The sequence below is a fragment of the Scatophagus argus genome, chromosome 11, assembly GCF_020382885.2.
Source record: "Scatophagus argus isolate fScaArg1 chromosome 11, fScaArg1.pri, whole genome shotgun sequence".
NCBI lineage: Eukaryota > Metazoa > Chordata > Actinopteri > Scatophagidae > Scatophagus > Scatophagus argus.
Window position 1 is genome coordinate 14,123,714 of NC_058503.1, and position 15,346 is coordinate 14,139,059.

At 41.7% G+C, this 15,346-nt stretch overlaps 1 protein-coding gene across 1 annotated transcript in view; it reads right to left on the reverse strand.

Moving 5' to 3' along the window:
- si:ch211-45c16.2 (mitogen-activated protein kinase kinase kinase 13) overlaps window positions 1–15,234 on the reverse strand; it is a 31,161-nt gene extending 15,927 nt beyond the window's left edge. Inside the window, exons 1-3 of the mRNA XM_046403134.1 lie at window positions 15,185–15,234; window positions 14,131–14,269; window positions 3,736–3,814 (exon numbers count right to left, since the gene is read on the reverse strand). The gene's annotated coding sequence lies outside the window, so the exon portion shown is untranslated. The remainder of the gene's footprint in view (window positions 1–3,735; window positions 3,815–14,130; window positions 14,270–15,184) is intronic.
- Between the last annotated feature and the right edge of the window lie 112 nt (window positions 15,235–15,346).

The following is a 15,346-nucleotide window of genomic DNA, read 5'->3' on the forward strand; positions in this document are numbered from 1 at the left end:
TCCAGCTTCATTCTCCCAGCCTCTCAGTGAGGCTGCAGCCAGCACTGCAACCAGGACACACAGCCTCCTAAAATCTGCAGCTATCACACATACTCTGCTCTGAAAAGCTTCAACATCGGCCTTTTCAGTCAGCGCTTAACCATAAAGCTTTACAGAGCTCTCGTTATGAATGCTGACCAGATCCATCCAGATAGATGATGAATGCAAACAGACAGAAAGGGATGGTGAGGCCAAGGAGACAGTGGAAGTAAAGAATAGCTCGGAGAGAAGCAGAAGGAAGAAAAGCAGATTAGGGAGACAGAAAAGGATATGGAGGGGTGGAAATGAGGGGAGACGGGGAGGAACATTTTGAGGCTGGGAACAGAAAAGGGAGAGAGTGGGGAAAAATGAATGAGAGGCAGACAAAAAGGAGAAGGAGAAACGGCTTTTCTGCCGCCGTGTCTGCTTGCGGCACGATACTGTACCGACTACGGTCCGACGGGAAAGACTCCCAGAGCGACAACAAAGGACACAAGAGGAGCCGGCTCCATGTGAACTGGGCCTGTCTGCCCTGCACAACCAGGAGACAGCACACACACACACACACACACACACACACAAACACAAACATACTCAACACAGCACACCAGAGCAGCTGCTGCCACAACAATCCCCCTTGTGCTCTTTTAATAGGGACGGCCCGCCTGGCCTGCCAACAACAAGGGAGAGAGACAGACACACAAAAAGTGACACAACAGACAAATACACATATTGCAGGAGACCGGTTGTGACTGACACCATTTTAATGTATGCAATATGAAAATACACAAAGTTACAGCGCAAAGAAAAATTGCGGCGTGTGAGTTTAAGGAGAAGAAATGGGTGCTAAGTGTCCTCTCTGCTGTCTAAAGAGAGACACAAAGCCAAGGAATCAATACACATTAGCGCTTTTATTAGTTCCTGACTTCATACTGTCCCTCTTTGCCTTTAAAAAATCACAACATGCACTTCAGCTGTGTCTTAATATTTAAGTCCTTCATCCCAAGCAGCTGAAGTGAGACACTCTAGCAAAAAAAGAATCCAAATGGCAAACTCCTCATGGATATGAATATACAGCCATTATTATAAATACTCTGTGGAGAATGGATGGATGCAGCTACCCCCTCCTCCCCTTCCTCCCCAACCTCCTCCTCCTCCTCTCCTCTAAAGCCCGGCTGCCGGCTACTCATCCAGCGCAGTTACATAAACATGCTTAGTAGCAGAGGACAGAGGTGGGCACACACTGCTTTCCTGCTGCCAATGTGAACAGTGAGTGAACAAAGAGATGGATGGAGATGCAAGGAGGGGGAGAAATGTCAAAAGTGGTGAAGCAGACAAGTCAATATGTAGAAGAGAGTTAACTAAGTGAAAATGAAAGACTGAAAAAGGGGTGTGTGTGTGTGTGTATACACACGGAAATAACTGTGGCTGTGCGCAACACACGTGTGCCCCAGAAAAGGCTGTCATCTCTGACCAACCACCTTTACAATGCCTCAGTATCAAATGGGTGCTACATCAGGAGGTGGTGGTGTGGGGGGGGGGTGTTCTTCGTCTACATACCTTTACCTACATCTCAACCTGTCCTTCAGAGGGCACGGAGAAGTACTGCATCAAAAAGAAGCAGCAGCAGCATCACAGCTGAGCCTAAAATAGCTCCTGCATGTACCGACGCACGACCGCTCAACACACTCCTGCAGCACTGTCACTGAACAAACACTGACAGCTGATCCACATACAAACAGCACACATGTAAACACACATCTCAGTGTCTCCTTGCAAACACACACGTGCACAACCAAAGAAAACACCAGAGACAAGAATACGCAAACAGGAGAAGCACCTCCACATCACACCAGCTTCCACTTAGATGTACGGCAAAGACACAGCATCAGCAGATTACTCACAGCAGACAGAGCTCAGATTCATGGTCCTCTCTCAGCTCTGAGGCAGGGATGGGGAAAAAAAAAGCCGGGGGGAGAAAGACTGAACTGACGGGCAGGATGGGAGAAAAACAACAAGAAAAGCCGGGAGAGAGGGAGACAGAGACCGAAGAGTGACAGACATTCCTCTAACTCCCGCAGCACCTGGGCTGTGAGTGCGTGGCCGGCAGCGTCACCGGGTCGCTGAAGACCTGCTCACGTCACACTTTTCATGAATGGAGCCGTCTGACGCAGAGAGGACACAGCTCAAAGAGGAGAGGAGGCGGAGGAAGAGGAGGAGGAGGAGGAGGAGGGGGAGGAAGCGGGGAGGATGCAGGAGAGGTGGAGCTTTCTGCACAGTCTCAGAGAGGAGGAGCAAAGACAGATGAAGAGAAGAGGGGGAAGAGGAGAAAGGAGAAGGGGGGTGGGGTGTATTTCAAAGCAAAAGCAGCTGGGAACAGCAGGTTAGGCTGTGGTGGCGTCTCTGTAAGTAGGACAGACCGTTTCTGCACAAGAGAAAATCCCTTTGTGTCAAATCAGTAATCAGTTCGCTCCCTGCCAGTTTTATCAGCATCCCCTCTATTTCTGGCAGGGTCTATCCATTTCTGACAAAACCAAAAAAACATGTGTGTATGTAATGTCAGAAAACAACATGAAAAATGTTACAAATCTCTTGTTTTGATATCCCTTGTTTACTCCAACCAACAGTTTCAATCCAAAAGATGTTCATTTCACTTTCACATATGACAGGAAAAACCAGAGCAGATGAAACCAGAGAATTTTTGTTATTTTTGCTTGAAAAATAACTTTAATCAATAGTAGCATAAGACCTACTCATCATAAAACTGACTAATTATTTTCATTACTTATAAAAGCATCTTTCTACAAAACAGTACTAGGGACTGTCTCACATTGTAACCAAGTGGGGCATCTTCATAACCCTGTTTCTATGCAGCAGGTAATTCGATTGAAGAATTACAGGGACAACAGTGAAACACATATAGAAAACTGAGTGCATGTTGTGACTCAATGCCTTATTAATGGTTCACACAGTTACTGATGCCTTATAGATCAGTTGCAGGTCACTAATTGGAACAACAAAAAAATTCCTTTGCCTCCTATGCATCTTCTTCTGGGACAATCCGTGTGGCTATGAAAATATGTTCTCATTTATACACGATCCATTAAGTATTAGCAAATGATTTATGACCACAGATGAACTTAATCCTAAATGAAATTGTATATCTTGTCAAACGTATTTTTCATGTGGTTTATTAAAATCCACACACTTCAAATCTGCTCCCGGAGTGAAAGAGACTCCAGATGGTTGGATGTGTGAGGTATAAATGTCCTGAACACCTATGCTTTCTCTTGTTAAAGTAATAACCTTATGTGAAATATTCACCTAAGGTTACACTAAGCTATTAAGTGTTCTACTACAAACTGACTCAGTGTTCTACGTTTCTTGAAAATCACATTTAAGCACATGTGCTCTCCGTTTTTATGTGTGGCATTAGCTGAATTTGACCGTTTCTCCCAAGTTTTTCATAACGCAGAGGGCTGACATCTCAGACCAAACCATCTGACAGGAGTCCATAGTCAGGAGGAACAGGCAGGGAAAACTCAAAAGGTCAGAGTCAGAATGTCAGAAGAGCCATTCTTTCACGCTCCCCAAAAGGTCATTTACCATCTCTTACTCCTCCTGAATTCGCTGAAGTGAAACTGCTTCATTCAGCCATTCAACTTCTCAGCATATTCGTGTGCCTGCTTTTGTGTGCATGTGTGTACACCTACTGACCTCTCAGGTGGTTGCTGAGCATCTCACAGGCTTTGATGAATGTGGTCTGGACTCAGGTTCGGCTCGTCTTGCTTCTTATCTGAATAAACACACAAAAAGCAGGGATAAAGGATGATATGGCTGAGTGGCATGTTAAACTACTGGCACTGGAGTTTGTGATGCACAACTTGAGCATTAACAAAGTCACTGCACTCTGCAATATCTTCATGGTGACAATAAAAAACTGACCGCCCGAGTCGCCAGATGCTCAGACAGAGGGAGGTCATGGTGTGTCTGTTTGTCTGTCTGTAGTATATATGTGTGAGATGGACTGTGACCAGAGGGGATATATCAAAAGAGGCTCATTGACAGGGAGGAGGCCTGTGGGTGATAGGAAATGCTCCACCCTCTCGTTACAGGCCTAAACCTCTGGGGAAGATAGAAGAGGAGTAGAAAGAATGTACTGATGCACGGAGGGTGGGGGTTGGGAGATTAGAGCAGCTTTGTCCGAACTCCATCCTCAAGCCACACCCCAGAAGGGGGGCACTGCTGGAGGAGAAGAACTGATATCCCGGGGTGAGGCTGAGGGGGAAGACTTCCAAACACAGTCTATAAGTGGTGTGAATAACAGTGAAATGAGTCACGGTGCAGATGGCTGAGGATGCTGGGTCTAATGGGACTGACATTAGGGACTGGTAAGTGGGTTAGCGCACTTGTTCAAAGCACACCTTTGTGATGCAAAGTCCAAAATTAACACAATGTCAAGCATTGTTCTGGCCTCGACGAAGACACCCTGCTGCAAATATGTTCACTGTGTACACAAAAACACAGCAGGGGATTCCCAAATATACCGTTCTGGTTAAATATTGGCAGAGAGAGAGAGAGAGAGAGATATTACATGCCGATAGAAGCACGGAATTCAAATACCTGAGCTGTTTGCTTAGCGAGAACATCTAGGCCCGCTCTATAGCCGAAATTCCAAAGGTCAGCAGATCACAAGCTTGTGAGTTCATGTGGAAACAAGTAACAGCCACAATGTATTACACAAACAAGCGAGAAACCCAACTTACAGCGACTTGGCCAAACAATTCTCTGTGCATCTGTAAAACCACAAAATTAAAATAAATAAATAAAAGCAAAGGTAGTATTATGAAGACATTTCTAGCAAGTCAGCTTTCACCTTGATACAGCCACAGTGGCTTCATTGTGCATGAATATGATATAAAAATAGTTGAAAATGAGATAAAAAGTCTCAAACTGCACAAACTTCACTCTATCAGCCCAAAAGGCAGGCCCACGATCCTTTCTGTTCGGATATCAGCAGTGATATAACATTACATATTTATCAGGCTGCCATGTGGTATTTTCATTTGCACTATTGTAATTGTTCGTTTGAAAAATTAGCTACTTAGTCTGAAGACAAAGAGGCTTTCCAGTGTTTTAAATATCCAGTTAATTTTTTAAAGGCTATCCTAGTGGTGGTGTTTTTACCAAATATGAATTGCATTCACTTTAAATTCATCAAAGCTGTGCTGAAGTGAGGATTGTCTATCTGTCTAATAATTCATGAACAGCATAAGTAAATTTTCCGACAAATTATTGAATTCATTGAACTTTAATTAAGTTTCAAATAACTTTGGATAGAGACAAGCAGGGAGGCTGACATCTGAGCTTGTTTATTTGATTACTGCCTCTTAGTACAGTGTGTGAGACATATGCACATGCATTATTTGAATCAGAGACATCATTAAACATTTAAAAAAAAAACACAAGAAAAAAAAGCAAAGGTTGTTACTAAATTACAAAATAATTATTTTGTAATCACGAGACAACAGAAAGACTCATCACCTCTTAGGCCCTCCCAGCACACCTCTGCTGAGCCGACCATCTGCCATATTTACTTTTGCTGGAATTATGTGGACCCACCACCTGCCCGACTATCTGAAACGATGCTGTGCTGCGCCTCAGCTTTTGCTACAAACTATGCAGGTCAGTGCAATCCTCATTTAAAATTTATGCACAGCTAAAGTCAAAATCAGAATCTGCTCCAAGCAAAACGAAGTTAAGAACACAATATTAAAAGGATGATGACAGATGTTGAAGGACTCACACTCCACCCTCAAGATACCCACTAGAAGTGAAGTCCACACTGCAAATACTGCAATAATCTGACAGTTATTTGAACTGTCTTTTAGTTTATGAAATATGCAAAATAGTGCAAAAAAAAAAATCACAATTTCTCAAAGCTCAGCAAGCCATCTCCAGGTTTCTTTCCGAACAACAGTGCAAACCCCCAGATATTCAGTCTACAATAATATAAAGAACAAAAAGGTAAGTCAGTCTTCAGATTTAAAACGCTGTCACTCTACACATTTCCAAACGAAAGAGAGAACGAAAAAGACTCTGACCTCAGTCTCTCAATTTGCTTTATTCCAGCGGTGGTCAGAAGCCTGTAGTTCTGTCTCCATCACCGGCACATAAACATGATATACAACCATTGCTCCATGTGCCCTGGCCTTGCCAGCAAGTGCAACAGAGCTGTAAACCACACTGGCTCAGCTCTGTTATACACACTCATTACTATTTCACCAGCAGCGGAACAACAGCACTGACAGCTCCTGTGTCCCCTGCATTAATAAGAGAAAAAGCACCATCGCAGCTTACAGTGGTTTACTTTTACAATCTGCCATCGCATGCAGCGGCCAGGTACAGACACACACACACGCACATCTATGATTACAGACAAATAAATAAGACTCCCAGCCACGTCTGCTTTTATCTTAGTACAACTGCTTGTCCTCAGATGGAACTTAAAATTTAAGAATTCTGGTTTGTTTTTTAAATAAAAAAAGGGTTTTGCAGATAGATATGTTTACATTGATAAATGTACGGTACTGAAAATGTAGCCTACTGTACATAAACTCAGGTATTAACATTAGTTAATAGAGCATTTCCAAAAACCACACCTAAAGTTAATCTGCAAGCTAACTTCTGAAAAGAATTCCTTTAAATGTGGACTAAAAGTAGAAGGTCTAACAAAACGCTACTTCTGAGATAAAGTGCCCACATCTGAAATAGCACTGAAGTACAGGGCTTGAGTAAATGTCCTTCGTTAATGGCCAGGGCAGATATGTCATGTGACCGCAGGGCGCAGCAGACAACCTCTAAGATAATCAATGTGATAAACTTGGAAATAGTGTGCAAAGCAATTAAACTGCCATAAAACCCTTTCTCAGCCACTGATTGGCTCAAGAGCTATTGTTGGCACAGCATCAGGTCTATCCTGGTCTGCACTGAGACAGGCCCAACACTTCTAGAATGGAGATTTAGAGTAAACTAAATCAAGTCAAGATTAATTTATCGCTATATTCACTATATTCACACAGTGAGCTAGCAATGAAGACAAACCCTTAGTACCGATTCAGCGATTTCATACTGTGTCTTCAAAATAACACAGTAGTATTCCCCTGTACAAAGTCAAAATGCAGTAGCTTACAGCAAGCTAAGTGCATATCGAGTCAAAACAGAAATACAATACATGAAATTGGCAGTAACAAAGAAAATGCAGCTTAAAAATGAAACAACCTAGACAGCTAGGAGAGCTAAAACAAGTAAGCATTAGCTAAAGCTAGCTGGCGAGATTGCCATGGCTAGCCATGGTTGGTCAAAGCTAATCTAGCAAACTTTTTCATCTTAGATATTTCCTGACAAATATAAAGTTTGAGGAGCTGGGATCTTGGTAATTTATTTTGTTAGCACACATAGGTAAAAAGAATAAACAGCAATCTTACAAACAGAGGACGTAACAGCTAGTAGTCCTGCTTAAAAGCAGCTAATAGAGACACAGTAACAATCTGGAATGGTTAAGACACATTTAAAATGCACATTTACACATTAAATTGTATAATCATTTATTATACTGATTTGATCTTATTACTGAATCATAATTATGGTAGATAAAAAAAATTGATGTTTCTACACTGTTTTCTGCTCATATTCTTTGAAGACTGCAGAGTGCCAGTTTTAGCATTATGTGTAAAATACAGTAATCACTAAACCTAAAAAGACATTTAAGAGATTTCAGTCCTGTTTATTGTTCAACTTTGTCTCCTCTGTAGTTACTGCTCTCTGTTGGGCATCATGACTGAACCTTATTTACTTATCCTCAGGTGCTGGTGTCCCCTGTAAGATATCTCCCGTGTAAAATATGAAATTACTTGGACTTTTAGTTTTACTGTACAAAAATCCTTGCGATTAGGTGGTGTGAGTGTGTGTTGCTGGCACCGTTTCAATATTTTATGCAGAATGGTAAACAACTGCAATCCTAAAAACTCATGCAGGCTCCGAGCCAGTGGGATAAAATTCTGGCTAAAATTGAGTAATTGGATAGAGGAAGTCAGATGAGTAGGGAAAAAACCTAAACTAATTAGAATAGACCGTTCCGAGTATGTTGACTTCACGCACATTGACAAACCTGCTTGCCTGTGACTGATGATAGGAAGAGGCCGGCCTGGCTCTTTGGTTGGATTTACAAAGGCAGGCATGGATGAGAGAGTCCAGCACACAACAACCTCTGATTCTGAGAGACAGATAATGCTTGGGAGATTACCATGCTGAGCCCACCACCAACCCACAGCCTGACCAATCCATGCTGAGAGGAAATTACATAACAATGACTGTTCAACACTCCCGGAGGATCCTGCCTGCACCACAACAATCCATCTATCCTGGTTCGCTCTTTGTCGTGAGTTCAGAAAAGACTGCAGGAGCAAGCAGATGAAGAGCAGCAGACAGAAAGCCTCTCCTGCCCTCCCCCCATCCACCAACCCCCCCAACTGTATGCACCTGGTAATCCCGAGCGTGATTTATGGGATTGCGTGTAGAGCTATAATGCAGAACACAGCAGCTCGTCTTAGATAACATAAAAATGTTAGGAAGGCTCTCCAGCCCCCTTGCTTCTAATTATTTCACTAAGAAGAATTACAGAAGTGGGAGGAAATAAAATCATGCTGGGATGTCATGTTCACACACACTTCATCTCCTCCTCCTACATCCATATCCTAGATGGAGGATATATGAAAGAGTGTGGGGCTGCAGCGGGTGGCAGGCAGTGGTGGTCTGACTGCGATCACAAATGTGTAGCTGGGGGTGTATGGTGCTGTTAGATGAATATGTGAGGTTACAGAGGAGAGTGCAGGGCAGAACACAGTATGTGCTGTATAAAGCTACATGATTATCAGCTACATGATTATCAGTGTACTTCCAAAAAGAATGCAGCTGTAAAGTTAAACCAAACTTCTGACAGGAACCACGCTTGTCATCACAAATCACAAAAAACCAACCAACTGCAAAATGTTAAATTCAGTATGTACATGTCACAAATTCAGTATGTATATGTCACAAAAGAAAAAGAAAAAAACTCTGAAAAACAGCTATTTTTTGTTTTTCTACGTGTTCAGAGATGAAACTAACAATTATTTAAGCCTTAAATCTTGAAGATGTTAATAAAAGCCCACAAGATATCGATTTTAAGCTTTCATAGTCCACATGACGCGTTCAAATTACATGTTTTGTTCAACAACGAGTCAAAATCCAAACATGTTCAATTTTAAAATGTATAAAAGTCAGATCTGAAAAGATCAAACCAGCGAATGTTAATGAGTTTGCTTGATAATTGACTGAAATGATTAACCGATTATCAGTATTGTTGCAGATAATTTTTGTGGGGATCAGCTATTTGTAGCAGTGGAGCAAGTGTTCATCGAATATGTTTAAATTCAAATAATAATGGGATATTCACTTAGGGAATGTTGCATTATACTATGATCTATAACTAACACTGCAACTCTTTCCACTCATACATTATTCTAAAGATGGAAAAATCGGAGGTCAGAGATAGTACAAACACGTTCAAGCAAACACACTCACACACACAGCCAGTATGACTTGTGCATGTGCTCCTCCACTCGTGTGTGTTAATATGCTCCCCATGAGGCGCTGCAGGCTGTGGTAATTATAGAAGCTCGGCTAGCAGACACATCACAAGAGAGAAGTACATTTAAAGCCATGTGCAGTTACGCGAGTAAGGTAGATGCATACATGCACACACGCACACACACACACACACACACACTAGCCAAACAGTGTTGTTGGTTGCACTGAAAATAATCATCCACGTTAACCGATCAATCACATAAAATGAGTCTCCCCTGTTAAGGGTTTTCATTGCATTTGGCTACATTTAAAACGCAGATAAATTTAGATGATTTTTCTAAACATCACCGTGGGCTCTAACTAACTCCAATCTCCCTCCGATACTCAAGCCACTATTGCTCCAAGAGATAAAGCCTGAATAATCTTAGGGCACACTTAGGGTTCAACAATGCTGAGATAATCTAAACCCCACACAGTCACTACTGTAATATCCCATGCCCAAATATAAAGAGATGTGGGGCTTAACCCACTTTTCAACAAAATCCCAACACTAAAAAAGGCTGACCAGCAGAGCATTTGTGAGAGTGTCCAATAAACCCTTTGGCAAGCAACAACTCTTCCTCCAGGAGAGCCAGCAGAGCAGAGGAGCCCGGAAGATGGAAGATGTTTGCTTTCTTAATCAAGCTGAGTTGTCGTTACTGGCATTAAGTGGTCTGATATAGATGTGAGGCGTGCCAGGCAGGCTCTCAGTGTGACAAGCTGGCCCTGCGTGTGGTGCACAGTAAGCTAAGGATGGAATGGAGGCAGGGTCCTGTGGAGCTCAGACAGTGTCATTACAGAAATGTCAGTCAGAAGGAAGGAAAGGAGGAGAGGGCCTGAGGGAAGAGAGAAAAAGGGGGGAAACAGAGGGAAAGAGGCCAAGACATTTATGTTCATGTCCCTCCTTTAGCCCAACATTTATTGTATGGCTCTTTCCACTCAACTGTCCTTCAATGGCTGCACCGCACGCAATGTGAACCGTCAGCACATAAACCTATGGGTCTATTTTCAGCAGTCGTTACGCATTCATTATTACAAACCTGAAATGCATATATTTAAACATGAGCAGCGAATCCTTTTGAGACAAACAGCTTTATTTTATGATCCTTTCGTTGTAGTTTGATTTGCTGCATTGAGTGCAGGACTGCACACCTGCACAGAAGTTTTCAGTTATTCTGATCAGCCCTGCCTTAACACTGGCATCAAAGTTAACATCAAAGTGGTGAAGATGTCAATGGTTCAATCAACCAAAAGTGAAAACACCTGAGTACAGTATGCTATAGAGACTACTGCAGACATATAGCCTTTAGAATCAGGAACAGTTCGACAGCCAACACAATACCTGACAGTTTCAATGGGTCTCCACGACACAAAAACTTCAGATGTTAAATGTTCCAGCTTATGAAACACAGCAATGAGCTTATTCATTAAGCCTGATGGGACATGACACTGACTAGAGCCACCGCCACATAAATGAGACCAAAATCAAACAAGGCGAGTCTCTGGGGCTGGGATTAGAGAGATCAGACCAGCTGTAAGGCTACACTGCTGCTGTTGCTACACATGTCAATTACATAAATACAGCTTCCTGTCTGTTTGCCAGCATCAGGACCCCCTCCCCATGCTTCTGCTGACACTCTGTTCAACGTGGCACTTGATATCTCACATGTGCTGGTACTCTTGACAAAGAGACATACACCAGGGAGAAAACAATTTAAAAATTACTAGGCTAGCCACATACTATGTTTTTCTTATTGTCAGGAAATAATTTGTTTTTTTATTGTCATGGAATAAAATCCAAATGCATCAGTAGGTCTTTCAGTACACTTCCCTGTATGTGACAGTCACACCAAAGGCCTTTCATTTCTTCTGAAGACAGAAGTCATTGGGACAAAAATATATCAATAATTTAAGACATGCCGTATATGTGGGTTTTCCAAAATGCAAAGTTTCCATTATGTGCTAGTTATCATTTTTATTTACCAGAAAAACCTGTTAAAGTCCAGCATATTCAAATCTCTCCAGTTGCACCAATTACACCAACGAGCTGTGGTGTAATTAGTGTACTTCATGAACTTAGAGAGGGGAACAAGAAGACACTGGAGGTAAACCAGAATGTCTGGTAAGTAATGAGTTCAGTCAGTGTCGACACGCACACCCCCACTGCTAGCTGCTGCTGCTCACTAGCTTACCAGTAAGTTACAATAAGGTATTTTAGCTGTTAGAGTTAACACAAAACACAGAAAAACCAGCAGTTTTTTACATCTGAGAAGCAGGAACTGGACAATATTTGCAATTTTTTTTTTTTTTTGCTTGATCAATCAATTATCAAAATTGTTTCCAATAGGTTTTCTGTTTCACTGCTAATCAAATGCGGCAAAGGAAGAAATTCCACACCTGCACCCTTCTTTGTTCTCTTTCAGGAAATGAAATGTTGCAGTTTCTGCTTAAACGAAGAATCACACCTTCACTAATTGCTGAAATGAAAAACAATCTGCTCTTTCTTTTGTTGGTGGCGGAATATGGCTTCCATGTCAATGCTTTCCTTGTATAAAAAGAGTCTGCAGTGCAAAAGAAATAGACAAGTGCCAATAAGACCCTGCGATTGACTGGCGACCAGGCCAGGGTGTACCCCCCCTTTTGCCCATAGCTAACCAAAGTTAGCTGGGATAGGCTCCAGCTCCCCCGCGACCCTGACAGATAAGCGGTATGGAAAATGGATGGATGGATGGAAGTGCCAATAAGAGATTCATAATAAGGCAAAACGGGCCCACATTTGTAGTCGCTCACATTTGCTGTAAACCTGGTGTTGGGTGTCTTTCAGCCATAGCTAAGGACACAGAGAAACACCTGAGAGGTGTAGCCTTCAACACACACTGCTGGTGGGGCACCACATTTGGCCGATTGGTGCCGAGTGTGACCTGTAACTGCACCACGGACACCACAGCAGTTACAAGAGAAGCAAAGCAATTAGCAAAAACACATGCACACTTACTGGAAATGCTCCACTCAGCACAATGAGAGGGGAATACAATGCTGCTGCCATGACAGCACACAGCATCCACCGTTCACACATGTAACACTTTCCACCACTGACTGACTGACTGACTGACTGACTGACTGTCAGAGCATGTGGGACAGAAGCGAAAAAGCGGCCATAAAACTGTTGTGACATCTAGACTTCATGAAAGACGGACGAGTGATCGTATCTGATTTGTGTCAGATGGCCGCTGAGAGCTGCTCACGGAGAGCAAGCAGGCTGATGTTAGCAGTCCCACATCTGACAGAGAACGCTGACGCTAACCACCACTTCACCTCACCTCTGAACCTTAACACACAATCATGCATCACGGGTTTATTAGGCACACCTACCTGCTGCAGTATAGTGCAACAGTCCTGTTATAAATCCTACCAGTAAGAAGCTTATAATGTCCAGGATTTTATTTCTTTTTTAAAACTCTTCTGAGAGGTGCTGATTGAACTTTCTGGTCATGCAGGAGGCGGTGGTTTGTCACAGAGGTGTGGAAAGGAGTCAGACTTGAGTCACGAATCTGGTGCAGTTCAGTGTTGACATTAACACCAGTGACAACACTTTCATTCAATTTCAATTTCAATTTCAGGCTGTTTTTCTTGGAATGACTTGATATTGTTCAGAGACTGCAACCGGTTGTAACAGTGTCTCAGAAACAACTACAACGTAATAACCACAAATAAACAAATGTATAATAGCATTGAATTTGTTGAGGGGACTTGGATTGCAGGACTTTGAATCAAGTACTTAAGAATATTAAATCACAACCAACCTATTCAAGCTGGGATCTTTTCTTGTCTCTTTTGTTTTTGCCACGTAGTCGAAAATACTACACAAAAGTACGTTCTGAGTAACATCTTACACAAAAACAAACATTTCTTCACCACCCACTATAATTTAACCTCCTCTCCTGCAACAGGAGAGCAGAGCAGCCTGTAATTTCCCCCTTCTCATGGTTCAAACAGACGAGAAGAGTCTTTTTCTGGCTCTAAACAGTTCACTTTTTTTAATAAGACTGTGTCCACTTGGTTACATAATGAAAGCGATAAAGAACTCCAACCTTTTAATACTTAGATGCGCAAGACCCACTTTATATATAACGCTGCTGTTTGACTAGTAATGCTTATGGTGATTAAAACTAGTGGTACAGGCTTCCTGCGTTGCCACGGGGGCACGAAAGAGTGGATGTGTGACTGAAAATCCATTCATAAACAGTAAACATTTGGCGTAGCAGCCCATCGTCGTCGTGTTTTAGACCGTAGCTCAACTGACAGCTACGCCAGTCAGCACATTTAGCTTCATAGCAAGATCAAAGCAAATCGTTTCGGGTCAAACTATAAAATGTGGAGGTTTTAATTTGGCTACAACGATGTGTCTTCCGATACAAGTTAAAAAAAAACAGAGAATATTACCGTTTAGCTCCGATGAATCCCTCAGAGATGTACAACTGCTCGCTCTCTCTCTCTCTCTCGCTCTCTCTCTTTCTCGTTCCACGGCCAATCCAATGGTGTAGTCTTGTGAGCGTCTTGCGTCACTTCCGCGCACTTACACCTGTAAAATCCCAGCGTATCCATCATCAAAGATCGTCTATTTGTTAGATGCATTTAGCCGCGGCTGAAAAAAAAGGGTTCAGCTACAGATCTAAAAAAAAAAATGGCCGTAGAGCTAAACCGATACCTAGCTAGTTAGTTAGCCAGTGTCTGTAGAGTTCTTTTGTCCGTTACGCAGTCCATTTACTCAAATACTGTACATAAGTACAACTCTGAAGTACTTGTAGGCCTACTTTACTCGATCATTTCCGCTTATGCTGAAGTTACGTTATACTTACATACACTCTGTATTCATAAAACAATTTCAGAGGCAAATATCGTCCTTCATACTGTGATACATTAATCTGACAACTTTATTTACTAATTACTTTAAAGGTCATTATTTAACAAGCACAATATATGATCAATTTAAAAATATGATGCATTCTTATGAATTAAAGCACAAATACAGTATAGCATATTAAGTAGTGCAGATTATCTCTAGCCTTACAACATTTAAATACTACCTACATAGATGTAAACAGCACAGCTGCAAATTCGAATAATATATAACGCACTGGGTGGGGGACAGTAAATTTCAATGTTAATACTTTTGTATCTTCTTTTTTGTACCTGAGTAGGCCAAAAGTTTTAAATGCAGGGCCTCTACTACTTCTAATGGTGTATTTTTATACTGTGGTATTACTACTTTACTTTTAAATGATCTCAGTGCTTCTTCCACTACTGCCATTAGGTGGGTCCAGAATTATTACTTAATTGTTACTTAGTAATAGTTAAGTATTTATTAATTAAGTTAGTATTATTACTTAGCACTAGCTAAGTAATACTAAGCACACTAGTTATATATACTAGTTTACACTATAACATTACATATAAGAATAATGTTGAAGAAATGTATATTTTAAAAAATACTTACAATTTGGAATTAAGTGCAGAACTTGACTAAGTGCAGTTAGTCAAGTTAGACTGCACCACTATATATATGTGTGTGTGTGTGTGTGTGTGTGTATATATATATATTTATACTGTATAGGTCCAGTCTCATGGAATACAGCAGTGACTCTTGTCAACCATTCCT